The sequence below is a fragment of the Artemia sp. Qi Xiang Cuo genome, chromosome 15 (assembly GCF_049724085.1).
Source record: "Artemia sp. Qi Xiang Cuo chromosome 15, ASM4972408v1, whole genome shotgun sequence".
Lineage (NCBI taxonomy): Eukaryota > Metazoa > Arthropoda > Branchiopoda > Anostraca > Artemiidae > Artemia > Artemia sp. Qi Xiang Cuo.
In genome coordinates this window covers 58,547,021-58,559,305 of record NC_142808.1, presented here as the reverse complement: position 1 = coordinate 58,559,305, position 12,285 = coordinate 58,547,021, and positions in this window count along the sequence as shown.

Genomic DNA, 12,285 nt, shown 5'->3' with positions numbered 1-12,285 from the left:
ACTATACGCGCTTCCGAATAGACGCGTATTGGTCTTTGCCAATGAGGTGTTTTCAGTGTCAAGAGTACGGTTACGCTGCTAAGGACTGTAAAAACGCTACTTGCTGTTCCCGTTTCAGTGGCAATCATGCGAACAATAAAGATAAATCATGCAATGCTGCAGTGAAGTGTGCTTTCTGTTAGCAGACAAACTATCTGTGCTACAGTGTTAAGTGCCCTGTAGCCAGAAAAGTCATGATACAGCCAGGATCAACTTTAAGCTAAGACTGTCTATGTGGAATCTGAATGGCGGTGTAGTCAATAATCTCCCACCGATTGAAAGCTGTATGTCTTGCAACGACGTTGTGTGTCTATAAGAACATATCCTTTCAGCCGACTCGCTTTCCCTGTTAAAACTGAATGACAAAACTCGGCTTTACGGGGTGCCAGTTAAGAATTTTGGCAGAGGAAGAACTTCCAGCGGACTGGTGATGCTAATCAGTTCTCACCTTTCGGCATCAGCATTTGTCGAGAACAAGTGTTTCCTTAGCATAAAACTTACTAGTTTTAATAATTACTTATTTCAAAATCAAACTTTAAAAAAAACAAATATTCATCAAAGTATTAAAACTGATATCAAAGTAGCAATATTAAAGTGAAAAATGGGTTTGTGTCAACCTCGGAGTTTTTATTATCTGATGTTTGAACTATTTTTAACGCAATTGATATCTCAAAATAATTATTGGATGTTTTTGGGAAAAAAATGAACTGGTTGGGGGTCTAACCGCCCTTTGGTCCGTGTTGAAGATTTAAAAGTGACCTAGAACTTTTTATTTTCAATCAGATGATCCATCTCTGAAATTTATACTAGAACCCCTTCTATAAGAACCATTTATAGCCTACCCCGTGAGTTTAACTTACAACGCTCTCTCCTGGGTCCTGGGGGTTTTCGTCGACCCCTTTGTCTTAATATCTTATATTAGAACTATTTTTAACAAAATGGTCTCCTCAAGTTTTGAACGAATGGGTTTATCCACCCGAAAAAGCCAAAGACGTGTAGGGCGGGAGGGACTAGTTGCCTCCGATCTTTTTTTCTCTGAAAAAAAGAACCAGATCTTTTAATTTCCATTCAAATGAGCTCTTTCTGCAGTTTTTACGAGGATCCCTTCCATAAGAACCCTATTGGCCCCAGGACATGACTTACAATGCGTGCACCCCTGACCCTAGGGGGCAGTGTTGACAACGAGTTTTTGTTATCTGACTTTTGAACTATTTTAAAAATATGGCACTCTCAAAAGTTGTATCAGACGGGTTTGCGGAAAAAAGGCGTGTTGGGGGCTAGGGACCCTCCAATCTCTTTTGACTCTTAAAAACTGAAACATTGAATTTCCAATAAAATGAGCCTTCTATGAAGTTTGCACGAGCATCCCTTTCACAACAGCTGTATATGCCCCCAGGCATAATTTACAACGCTTACCCCGGGCCCTGAAGGATTTTGTTCATCCTGGAGTTTTCGTTATAAGATCTTTGAACTGTTTTGAGAAAAATGTCTTTCTCAAAAATCTTGTTGAATGGGTTTGAGGAAAATAGGACGTGGAGAGGGTGGGGGCTAGATTTCTCTGACCTCTTTTAAGTCTTAAAAAGTTAACGAGAACTTTAAATTTCCAATCATATGAGCCCTCTCCGAAGTTTATACGAGAATTCCTTTCCATAAGAACTATATATGCCCCCAGAGCATTACTTGCAACGCCTGTCTCCGGGCCCTAGGGGGTTGTGTCGACCCCGGAGTTTTAATATATGACCTTTGAACTATTTTTAGAAAAAATATTTGTTTCAAAGTTCTTATTGGACAAGTTTGAGGAAAAAGAGCATGGGGGGGGTACTAGTTACCCTCGATATCTTTTGACTCTTTAAAAGTGAACTAGAGCTTTAATTTTCAAAGAAAATGAGTCTTCTTTGAAGTTTATACTAGCAGACCTTCCATAAGAACCATATATGCCCCTAGAGCAATACTTACAACGCCTGTTCCGGGTCGTGGGGGGCTGCTTCGACACAGGAGTGTGTCTGAGCTGACCTTTGAACTGTTTTTAAAGAAATGGCCAGGGTTACTTAATGTCCTTGTACTTGTAGTTTCTGCGGGACCAGACGTGGACGCTTCATCCTGCATCTAGAAGACTACATATGATTGACTCCTATTTTTCGCGACCGTGTGCCAGCTCTTCAGCAAACCGGAGCCAGCATTTCTCCCACTTTGTGCCAAACTTTCGAAATCTGGGGGGGAGGCTAGTTGCCCTCCGATCGCGTTGGACTCTTAAAAAGGGCACTAGAACTCCCCATGATTGAGCTTCCTTTGAAGTTTATACGAAGTGCCCTTCTATATGAAGTGCCTCTGAGAAAATATAAATGGAGTATGGGGGGAGGTTAGCTACCTTCCGATCACTTTTGACTCTTAAACAGTGAATTAGAAATTTCAATTTTCAAGCAAATGAACTCTCTACGTAGTTTGAAGAAGCCTCACTTCCATAACAAAACGAGAGAACAACCTGTCATAACTTAAACATCAGACCTTGTCCTTGGGGGGCGATATAAAAACTTTATTTGTGTATATATGACATTAGAAGGATTTTTTACAAATATCTATCCAGAAATATTACTCAGATGGGTTTTGAAAAAGACGACGTGGGGGGGGGGCTCTTTGCACTAGGATCTATTTTTACTATAAAGAATTTAGATTTAAATTTCAATTTCCAATCAAATGCGACCTCTCTGATGTTTAGCTATCTTCGGGGCCCTGGCAGCGGTTTCGACAACGCAGTTTTTTGGGCTGTGAGGTTTAAACTATTTTTAACAAAATTTTTATCTAAAAGTTTCATATTATACAGTGATGGGGCGTACAGGGGAAGCGCTCGTTTACGTCCGATATCTTTCGACTCTTAATACGTTAACAAGAACTTTAAATTTCCAAACAAATCAGCCCCCTCCGAAGTTTATGCAAGCATCCATACCGTAAGAACTATATATGCCCCCACAGCGTTACTTATAACGCCTGCCTCCGGACCCTGGGGGTTTGCATCAACAAAGGAGCTTTTCTTATCTGACCTTTTAAGTATTTCTAATAAAATGGCTATTTTAAAAATTTTATCGGATGGGCATGGGGAAAAATAGTTTGTGCGTGTGGGGGAGGCTAGGTTCCCTTGGATGTTTTTGTACTCTTAATTGTTAAGCTAGGAATGCATGTTTACGATCACCTTAGCCATCTCTAAAGTTAAAATAAGAACCTCTATTATAAGAACCACATACGCTCAGGGCAACACGTGCAATGCCTAGCCCCTTGGTCATAGGGAGTTGTGTTGTCACGGGGGTTTTTGTTATATGATTATTAAAAAATTTCAAAAATTGGATCTGTCAAAAATTGTAACGGCGGGGATTTGGTGAAAAAGGGCGTGGGGGGGGGGCTAGTTGCGCTTAAATATCTTGACTCTTAAAAAGTGAACTGTCAATGTCCAATCAAATGCGCCATCTATAAAGTTTATACGAGCATCCCTTTCATAAGAACAATGCATGCCTTAGGGCATAAATCAGAATGCCTTTTCCAGGGCCCGGAGGGTTTCTATTGACACCGGAGTTTTTTATCCAACCTTTGAACTATTTTAACAAAATGTTTATCTCAAAATTTTCATCAGATGGGTTTTGAAAAAGAAGACCTGGGGGGGGGGCGCGAGGTGCCCTCGGATCTCTTGTGACTATTAAAAAGGAAGCTCAAACTTTTAATTTTCACTCAATTTAACCCTCTATGAAAATTAGACGAGCATCCCTCTAATAAGAACCATATATCACCCAGGGCATAAGTTTAAGAAATTTACGAAAAAAATGTGTAATGTCAGTTAATATACATATGCGTATATTTATTCCTTAAATTATTAATTTTAGGTTTTTTTATTACATTTGTAAGTGAATAAAATTAAAAGATTTTTTTTCAGTTATTTGAACAGTATTTTCGAGATGATAGACAGGTTTTTAAAAATAATAATTGGACGTTATGCAAGGGGTTTTGGGGTCGTGTGTTTAGGTAGTGGTTGGGTGTTTGTAATTTATTTCTTTACAATCAGGTTTTGTATTTGTCTGATTGTTCGAGTATTTGATTACATTTTTTTTAATTTTTTTTTGTCTTGGGGTCTTTACTTTTTTGGAAAAATTCATTTTTGGGAAATAGTTTTTTTTGTTAATTTCTGTTCGTTTTGGAGTTACACATTCATTTTATCTTAGAAAGACTGAAAATATAATAAATTTAATAAACCAATATATCCTAAATAACGATTAATACCCCCCTGGGCATAATTTACAACCCTTTCCCCTCATTTCTGGGGTTTGTTTCAGTTCCAGAAGCCTTGTTATATGATATTTAGACTAATTTGAATAGAACAGCTATCTCAAAATTTCTATAAGACGCATTTCGAGACAATATGACGTGTGTGTAGGGGTGAGAGGGTAGCTGCCGTCTGATCACTTTGACTCTTAAAAAGAATACTACAGCGTCTGATTACCAATCCAATGAGCCCCCTTTGAAGTTTATATCATCACACTTTCTATAAAAACCCTAGATGTCCCCAGGGCATAACTTACACCCCTTGCCCTGAGGGCTGAGGGGATTTTTTATCCTCACAAACATACTTGTCAGAAGGGTCTCGAAAACTGCATCCAAATTTTTACTACTGATGACTTTCACGGTAAAGGAGACATACCTCTCTCGCAGTTCGTTTTAAATTTTAGCATTGATATAGAAAATCGCATTAGCTTAAAAGGGTTTTATCAATCTGTTAACTTTTATTTGTCATCATGGAAAGTCATTGCAGTCTCCTAAATTATTTACTTTAATGTAGAATTTGAATTTTTTCCAGGGTGGTTGTAAGTATAGTCCTTCTTTTGAATTCTGCCACTTTATGTTCCTTCCGGTTTTTCTGGTAGGTAAACAGGTCATTACACTCTTTGCCAAGAGGAACGAGTATAATACATGTTTTTTTTTTTTTTTTTTTAAAATGGTATTTTTTCAATGACGTCCATAGCACTTTGCAGAAACCCGTGAATGTAGGACTGAAAGTCCAATTACTATTCAACTTAGTGTGACCGCCATTTTTGATATGGTTAAGTGGGTATAATCTGGTTTGGTTTGTTATTGCGAGAGGATTAACTGAGCAATGACTAAAGGAACATTTGAAGGTGGAGAAAAAAAAGGGGTAATTAGCGATTGGATAATTTTAACAACAAATGACCGAAAAGTGTTTTGGAGGACATGGAATGAATGTGTATTGTATAATACACAAGTGACGATTTTCACAGTGTTGTCGATTTTAAATAGTTTAGAAATAAAAAATGAACAAGAAATGGTTGAAAAGTGTTTTGAGGGAGTTCAGTTGCACGAGGGATGACTTGCACGAGAGTTCAGTTACATACGGATTCAGTTACACGGGGATTAGTTAAATGGGATCGAGTAGCACGGAGGTTCAGTTGTACGGGGTTTCGGTTATACAGGGGTTCAGTTGCATGGGGTCGCTGGTCGTTATAATACACAAGTTCCATTTGAACAGTGTTGTGAGGTCCCCTACCACCCCCCCCAAAGGACTCCGATCCCCCCATCCCAACCCATGTATTAGCGAAGCTACTCTGTGGTCGTCATAATACACAAGCTTTAGTTTACGAGATTTGCGAATTTTTTGCGAAAAGATACTTGCGTAAAGGTATTTCGATGGTTAAGAATGCCTCACGGGTAATTAAAGAATGGAATGCTTGCATCAACAATACAAAGAATAAGCTCAGATACTTAATAGATTTGACGTTTACAAGAGACATTGCTAGAAAGTATTCAATAGCTTAATTGAAAAGTAACGATAGAATGCAACAGTATCCCCTTTAACTGAATCCCTCGTAAAACAACAGAGTCCTTCAAACGGAACTTTGAAAATCAAGAGAATTTCGTGTTTTTTGCAAGCAATTCATACTATACCTTAAATGCATTCAGATATTTTCTTGATAAAACATAGCCGTGACTATATCCTATGGTTTTGTAGTGCAGTGAATTGTTACTAGTAGTAGTATTTTCGTGTTTTTTTGAAAGCCATTCATACTATTCATTAATTGCTTTCATATATTTTATTGATAAAACATAGACGTGACTACATCAGATGGTTTTGTATTGCAGTGTGTTGTTACTATTAGTAGTTTTTTATTTTTTTTTTTTTTAAATCAATAAAAACAATAACATAAATTCAGTAATATATTTTATTGATAAAAAATATCCGTGACCACATCCGATGGTTTTGTAGTGCTGTGAATTGTTACTAGTAGTAATTTTTTCGTGTTTTTTGCAAGCCATTCATTCTATACCTTAAATGCATTAATATATTTTCTTGATCAAACGTAGCAGTGACTACATCAGATGGTTTTGTAGTGCAGTGATTTGTTACTAGTAGTAGTATTTTCGTGTTTTTTTTGCAAGCCATTCATACTATACCTTAAATGCATTCAGATATTTTCTTGATAAAACGTAGCCGTGACTAAATCAGATGGTTTTGTAGTGCAGTGAGTTGTTACTAGTAGTAGTTTTTTCGTGTTTTTTGCAAGTCATTCATACTATACCTTAAATGCATTCAGATATTTTCTTGATCAACTGTCGTTTTTTCTTTACTTGATGGTCATTTTTTTTATCTTTTAAAAGAGCTTTAAATGGTTTTAGATACTCTGTTGCCTAATTACGTGTGATTTTTCTTTAATTTATGGTCATTCAAAAATAAATTTTTTTGTTATATTAGTAGTTTTTGTTTCTTTTAAAATAGCTTTAAGGGGTTTGAGATACTCATTTGCCTTATTCCGTGTGGTTTTTCTTTACTTGGTGGTCATTAAAAACGAAATTTTTGTGTTAAATAAGTAGTTTTTGTATCTTTTAAAAGAGCTTTACGGGGATTGAGAGACTCAGTTTTACCTTTTTAGATTTAAATTTTATTTATTATTAAATTTTAATTTCTAATTTATTTCTTTGAAATGCAAGAGTTGGAATATTTCATTAGTGTTTGGTTGGGGTTTACCTTGTCACAGTTACATTTTCATGATTTTTAAAAATTCATTCAGAATTTATATATTATAAATTCCAGAGTTTTAATATTTATGAAGAGTTATTTTGTGTTTTACCTTGTATCAGTTAAAATTTATAGATTTTTTCAAATTTCATTTTGAATTTCTTTCTTTAAAATGAAAGAGTTGGAATATTTCAGTAGTGTGTGTTTGTGGTTTACCTTGTCAAATTTACATTTTATTTATTTTTCATAGATCATTTTAATTTATTTAGTTTAAATGAAATAGTTGGAATATTTCAGTAGTGTTTGATTACGTTTTAACATGTAAAATTTACATTTTCTTGTTTTTTCGAATTTCATTTTGCATTTCTTTCATTGAAATGCAAGAGTTGGAATATTTCAGTAGTGTTTGGTTGTGGTTTACCTTGTCACAGTTACATTTTATTGATTTTTCAAAGTTCATTTTTAATTTATTTCGTTGAAATGCAAGAGTTGGAATATTTCAGTAGTGTATGGTTGTGGTTTACCTTGTCACAGTTACATTTTCTTGATTTTTCAAATTTCATTTTGAATTTTTTTAGTTGAAGAGTTTGAGTATTTCAGTAGTGTTTGGTTTTGCTTTACCTTTTCAAAGTTACATTTTCTTGATTTTTAAAAGTTCATTTAGAATTTTTGTCATTGAAATGCAAGAGTGGGAATATTTTAGTAGTGTTTGGTTGTGGTTTACCTTGTCAGTTACATTTTCTTGATTTTTCAAAGTTCATTTTGAATTTCTTTCGTTGAAATGCAAGATTTGGAATATTTCAGTAGTGTTTGGTGGTGGTTTACACTGTCACAGTTACATTTTCTTGATTTTTCAAAGTTCATTTTGAATTTCTTTCGTTGAAATGCAAGAGTTGTAATATTTCAGTAGTGTTTGCTTGTGATTTGAATTTCTTTCATTGAGATGCAAGAGTTGGAATATTTCACTAGCGTGTTGTTGTTGTTTAACTTGTCTCCTCTTCATTTACATAATATAACCTACCTTATTTTGTGTTTCTATCGCTTATAAGCATGATTTGGTATTTTTCTCAATTTTTGGGTCGATGCATCACTTGTAAAAGATAACTTCTATTGATTTATCTGTTCACATTTTGTAAATAAATCGTTTTTTATAAAGATTTGTAATATTTCAGTAGTGTTTGGTTGTTGCTTACCGTGTCACAGTTACATTTTATTGATTTTTAAAAGTTCAATTTGAATTTCTTTAGTTGAAATGAAAGAGATGGACTAATTCAGTCGTGTTTGTTTGTGGTTTCCATTGTCACAGATACACGTTCTTGATTTTTCAAAGTTCATTTTGAATTTCTTTCGTTGAAATGCAAGAGTTGGAATATTTCAGTAGTGTTTTGGTTGTGGTTTACTATGTCACAGATACATTTTCTTGATTTTTCAAAGTTCATTTTTAATTTCTTTCGATGAAATGCAAGAGTTTTAGTAATTCAGTAGTGTTTGATTGTGGTCTACATTGTCACAGTTACATTTTCTTTATTTTTCTAAGTTCATTTTGTTTTTCTTTCTTTTAAATGAAATATTTAGTTCATTTCTTTTTCTATTGATCGTGATTTTACTTGTCACAGTTCATGTTACTTATTATGAATCATTATATTTTGTATTTCTTTTGTTGAAAAGCTAGAGTCGAAATATTTCAGAAGCGTTTGGTTGGGTAGTACAACGTAGGAGAAAGATTCTAATGATGTTTATTTTTTCATCTTGAATCATTCAAGAAACGTGATAAAACACGTTTTTAAACTACATGCTATTTGCATGCCTTTCCTTGGCACCTTTCCAAACGAGCGGGGAATCCCCGCCGGTTCCTACACATTGCAAAAAAGTGAGCAGTATGAAAACTCCACGTTTTCAACCAGACTGGTTTTTTAGACAACACACCCACAGAGATGACACACACACACATAGAGTTTTTGACACACACACACGAGACACGCACAGACACAACACACAAACAGAGTCATAGTGAGAGAGATATCCAAAAAGTTGGGTTGATCTAGGTTCACTTAGAGTGGCGCGCCACTCTAAGTGGCGCGTCATCACAGGCCTATGTGATGCTTTGAGTATTTGATGTTAGCTTATTAACAAAAAGAGTTGCAAATAGGTTAGCTTTTCCATTATCATTGTCATAATTGGAACTATTATGTATTATCACATACAAGAATGGGTTGGGGTAAGTATTGATCCCACAGATTTGTCTTGTTAATTTATGTATAATTAACTCGTGTTTCTCTCTGGAAAGATTGTTTGCGAAATTATTAAAGCAGATATACTTAGAATCTGTTATAGTCCTTTTTAGATTAGATTCTGCTTGTAATTTTTTTAAATATGTAGTAGGTGATGGTTTTCTTATGAATTCTGTCCTAACTGCCTCTTTTATCCTCCATTTATTTAGGCACTCATTTGTCCACCATGCTTTAGGAATTTGTTTAGGGAATGTTTTCTTAGGTGTTGTCTTGGGGATAGCATGATTAGCTGTATTTATTATTAAAGATGTCAAGGCTTCAGCATGTGTGTCAATTGTGTTAGAAATGCATGAACTTTGGGTGAAACTTGTAATTTCATCATTTAGCTTATTTTGGAACATAGACCAATCTGCTTTAGTGTTGATATATTTGGATGTATGAGATAAAGTTTCAGCAGGTTCATTTAGAGAGCAAACTATAGCAAAGTGGTCAGTACATAGACTATCAATTTTATTTATGTAAATTGTGTTCAAAAAATTTAATGACACAATTTGTAGGTCAATTGTGGAGAATCTGCCACTTTTGGGGTTGAAATATGTGTTCAGGTTTGGAGGGGTAGCAACAGCTAATTCATTATTATTTGAAGTCATATGCTCAATGAATTTACCAGCTTTATTTGTTGATTTATTCCCCCACAAAAGGCTGTGGGCATTGAAATCACCACAAATAATGATATTTTTTAACATATTAGAATTATTTATATGATTAAAGAAATCCTTGGCATCTGTAGTTTGGCCATTAGGGTTATAAAAGCTTATTATGTATGTTTTTAAATTATTCAGCCAAACACTGATACAATTACATCAACATCATTTGCAAAATCTGGAAAATTGATGCCACAAAATTTTATATTATTATTAACTAATAAAGCTACCCCACCTCCTTTTCTCTCTGAAGATCTATCCTTTCTCAGGATAGTATATCCCGGAGAGTTAATTTGTTGATTTTGGGTTAAATGAGTTTCCTGGAGGCAAGCAATATTAATGGAATTATTATTCATAAATGATATTAGTTCATTTAGCTTATTTTCTGTAAGTGATCTTACATTCCATTGGAGTATTGATATATGCTGTGTTGTTGATTTATTCTTCATATGACTGTGTATCAATGTTCAGCTTTGTTAAAAGTAAAGCAAGATCTGTTTTTGCTTGAATGAGCATATAATCTGGGATGTATATTTTTGCCAATTCTGCAATAATTTTGTTTTCTGTAGTTGATGTATGTTCATGGCCTGCACTGCATTACAGTTTAGAATGAATAAGCACATATTTGGGGATTGCATTTTTGGTGGTGCATCCTGTTTGTTGGTTAAGGGATTGATTCCTGGTAGTATTTCTGGTTTGTTTCTTCTTGGGCGGGGGGGGCCAGGCTAACCTCATCTCACTGGACAAGGAGGCTTGTTGGTTTGGTGACTCCTTCTGATAGGGATTTGAGCTAGGGGGCTTAGAAGATGGTGTTTTATAAAGGGTGCTTGATGCATTGGGGGCATTTGACTTGGGGGTTTTGGTTGGTTTCATTACAGGCTTTAATTGGTATTGTTTGGCAGAATTTGATTCCATTGCTGCAAAGGGGTATGGGATGGCCTTATCTGTTTATATTTGGAGTGTTAGATATCTTTTCTTGTATGCAGGGCATAATGATTTATTTGTAGATTCATGTGGGCCTTTGCAATTGATGCATATAGGCTGAGTGTTGTTGCAAGTTGTCAGCTCTTTAGGATGGAAAGATTTACAATTACTACACTCTTGGAGAATTTCATTGCATTTGTTTGTCGTGTGTCCCAGTTTGAAACACTTCTGACACTGAATAGGCTTAGGTTTGTATTCCTTGTGTGGTTTGATTTGCCCAAATAGGAATAATTTTTCTGGGATATCAATTTTATCCTTCAGTGTGAATAAGAAGGATCTAATAGTTTTTAGGCCATTAGAGTTAGGTTTTTCCAGTTGGGTAACATCCTCAACTGGGATTGTGTTTCCAGCCCTATCTGAGAGGTCTTCTTTTAACTCCTGAGTAGATATCTCTGGGGGAACATTATGAACTACAATTTTTGTTGGTGATTGTTTTGGGATCCAATTAGATGCAATAATTGGGGTATTCAGAAGGGATTTAAGGTTAATTATTGTATCTGCTGATTTCTAATCTTCTACAGCTATTAGCAGAGATCCATCACGGTTAATGTTAAGAGAGAACATTGATTTTAGCAATTTAAAAATTGCGACTCTTATTGCAGTGATCATTTTTATTTCAAAGGGGGTAGTGGGAGTAATTTTAAGGTAAATTCCTAAGTTTTTGGAGGGAGGATCTTGGGCAGGGAGAGGGGAAATGCTTTTAATTGGGGAGATTTTTTTCCTTTTTTTAGAGCTTCTAGAGAGGACCTCTTGAAACCCATTATCATCATTTATGGTTGCATTAGGACCTACAGTTATCATTGTCCTATTCTCCAAATTAGAGCTATCATTAGAACTTTCAGATAATGTGCTTGACCAGCCAGGATGGGTATCTTTCACTATGGAATTTGTTTTGGGATCTGGGGGGACGTTTTTTTGGATGACTTCTAATCATTGCCTATTGGAAAAGGCTTTAAACACAAAATAAAAATAAAACAAGAATGGAAAATATATGATGTCAAACCGTCTGCACTATACTATGGGGATGATAAACACAACAGTATAGCCCTGAGGATGACTTGAGCAAGATTGATTTGGTACAACTGCTGATTAGAAGCGATAATAATCACAAGAAAATATATTTCGATTTTCTTATAAGGTTGCTGAAAGGGTTCCAGGCCCTTCTTCAACATGCAGCCGCACAAGATCACAAAAAGAATCCTTCTGTCATGTTAAACCAGCGTCAGTTGAAACTTAATGCATCAACTCCACCGGAAACCACCCAAACTCACAGAGTGACAATAGCGTACCATAAAAGAATCTGGAAATGCTCTGCAAG